Here is a 2,619-nt window from a genome sequence, read left to right as displayed (position 1 = left end):
ATGTGGGCTCTCCGACATGGATGTCCAGCACAGACAGTATGCCTATCCATAGTTGGGGGACTCCTGTATTGGTCTCCCCTATAGAAACTAGAACTGTCATAGAATATCAGGGTTGGAAGGGACCTCAGGAGGTCATCTAGTCCAACCCTCTGTTCAAAATAGGATCAATCCCCAATTCCCCCCCCCCCATCATCCCTAAATGGCCTCCTCAAGGATTGAACTCACAACCTTGGGTTTAGCAGGCCAATGCTCAAACCACTGAGCTATCCCCCAATATAGGACACGTACAGTCTCTATAAGAGGGCTCCTGTTTAGAGAATTTTGCTGCCTTCTGTAAGGAGCGTTCTATAGACCAGTATATAGGAGGACTCTGTGTCGTTGAGAGCTCTCCTTCTGGCTTGTGTCCTGAGATTCCTCAGAGGCCTGGTCTACACCTAAAACTTAAGTTGACCTAACTACATTGCTCAGGGGTGTGAAAAATCCACACATATCCTGAGAGATGCAGTTAAGCCAATGTACGCCCCCACTCAGACTGCGCTAGGTGAATGGAAGAATCCGGCGCCTGCCTCTCAGAGAGGTGGATTTACTACAGCGGCAGGAGACCTCTTCCGTTCCTGTAGCGTCTGCACTCCCGCAGCGCTGCTGTAGCATTTCTAGTATCGATACACTTCCAGCATGGCACGCCCACATATGATATAATCTCACAGAGACCGCTCTGTCGAGCTGGAAGGGTCTCTCTTTGGTCAGTACCCTGGTGCTCCCAGGTAGAGGTGAACTCCCACCAAACATCTGGGCCTGAGCACCCCCAAACTTCTGGGGTTGGAAATCGGGAGCTGGAATCCAGGGCCATGTGTCATGGCCTGGATCCTTCTCAGTTTCTGGATCTGACAACCAGCAGGGAATGGGAAATCAATAAATCCAGAAGACCAAGGGGTTTTTTCAAAGCAAGAATGGGCTCAGAAGGTTCCCAAGCTCAGCATGATTCAGGCAGGTTACACTGAGGGACAGAGGGGCTGGCAAACTGATTTGGATGCAATGATAATATTAGACACTTATTGGCAAAATAACCCTCCCAGCTCCCCAGTGGAGGTAGGACATTGTCACGATCCCCCTGGCCAAGTGGGGAAAACGAGGCACAGAGCAGTGACCAGGCCACACAACAAGACAGTGGCAGAACCCAGGAGTCCTGATTCCCATTCCTGAACACTGGTCTGCGCTTTCCCGCCGAAGATCTGCCAGAACCTTTGCCCCAAATCCAAACCAAACCTCTCCAGAAGTTCCAAAGAGTTTGACTGACTATCTCCTCCACTGCTTTTTGTCAGTTTCATGCAGCCTGGAAGAGCGGGGCTGGACTGTGGCCACAAAGGCTGTTCGTGCTGTGATTCCTGACCTGACCGGAAGCAGAGGAAGCAGTAAAAATGGCGTAAGGATGCCTCCTCTGAGGAGACTCCCAGACCGAGGGCAGTCTTGCAATGAGATGCTCCCAGGCAGCAAGTCCTTGCACCTACGCAGGGTCTGCCTGCGTGCATCTCCGTGCAGGGTCTGTGCCTCCTTCTGCCGCCTCAAGGATTTGGAGGGGACAGAATTGGTTGAGATGCTTTTCTTCGTCTTCTGCTGCTTGGGAGCTCGAGCTCCCACATCCATGAGGCAGGCCTGAGCCAGCTCTAAATTTTCCAGCACAGGTAATAAGCCTCTGAGAGTTCAGCTGTTCCTCCCAGCTCCCCAGATGTCTCTGTGCTCAGAATCTATTAGCGTCGGGTGTTCTCACAAGTTCTTTAGTGCTCTCTGGTTTGGGATGGGCTGGAAGTGCCACGAGAATGGCTTCCCAGGGGATGTTTCAATCCTGTCAAGAACACATAGGCACCAACAATTACAAAACCCGCCGCAGGATAATAGTGTGACTTGCACCAGCCTGTTCCATCGGAGGATCTCAAAGCACTTTCTGGAAAGGCAGCTTGGGTTTGTGGATAGTGCCCGGGGTCTGTACGCAAGAGGGCTGGGTTTACATCCCAGACTCCCTAAGTGGCCTTGGGTAAGTCATTTAGGATGGGCTTTTCAAAGGGATTTAAAGAAAAAAAGCAGTCCCACTCCCACTGAAAATCAATGGTGTTTAGGTCCCTAACTCCCTTAGGTCCCACTGAAAATTCCGCAACCATAAGGTCTTGGTACCACAACATGGCAACAATAAAACTTCCTTTAGGGGGCAAGAGGGTGTCTCTCACTATGGGCAGTGCCTAGCACAATTGGGCCCTGATCTTATCCTGAGCCTTGAGGTGCTACTGTAATATAAACCATTATTATTAATGATAACTTTACCAATATTTATTAACCCTTGTGACAGCTTTGTTTTACCTATTTTATAGATTGGGGAACTGAGGTATGTTGAGGTTAAAGGAGAAATACATTAGGTTTGTGCCTGCTTTTTGCTTCTTTCTTTATAAAGAAGCCTGGAAGGCTCCCTAAAAAGGGGAGAGCGGTTGCTTTGTTTACATTTCCCTGTTTTTCCTGGAAGTCTCCCTGGATGATTAGAGAACTGGTGGTGACATGTCATCACGGGTAACAAGGGAGAGAAATCTGATTATCAGAAAAGACAGAAGTGTTTAATAAATATTTCTGTTC

The 2,619-nt window shown here is 49.3% G+C and overlaps 1 protein-coding gene across 1 annotated transcript in view; it reads right to left on the bottom strand.

Moving 5' to 3' along the window:
* Positions 1-901: 901 nt before the first annotated feature.
* The window catches only part of ALX3 (ALX homeobox 3), a 29,831-nt gene continuing 28,113 nt past the window's right edge, over positions 902-2,619 (bottom strand). The window contains exon 5 of the mRNA XM_075121974.1: positions 902-1,843. The gene's annotated coding sequence lies outside the window, so the exon portion shown is untranslated. The remainder of the gene's footprint in view (positions 1,844-2,619) is intronic.

This window comes from Caretta caretta, chromosome 21 (genome assembly GCF_965140235.1).
Source record: "Caretta caretta isolate rCarCar2 chromosome 21, rCarCar1.hap1, whole genome shotgun sequence".
Lineage (NCBI taxonomy): Eukaryota > Metazoa > Chordata > Testudines > Cheloniidae > Caretta > Caretta caretta.
Note: the sequence above shows the minus strand (reverse complement) of the source record. Positions and strands in the feature narration are given on the sequence as shown.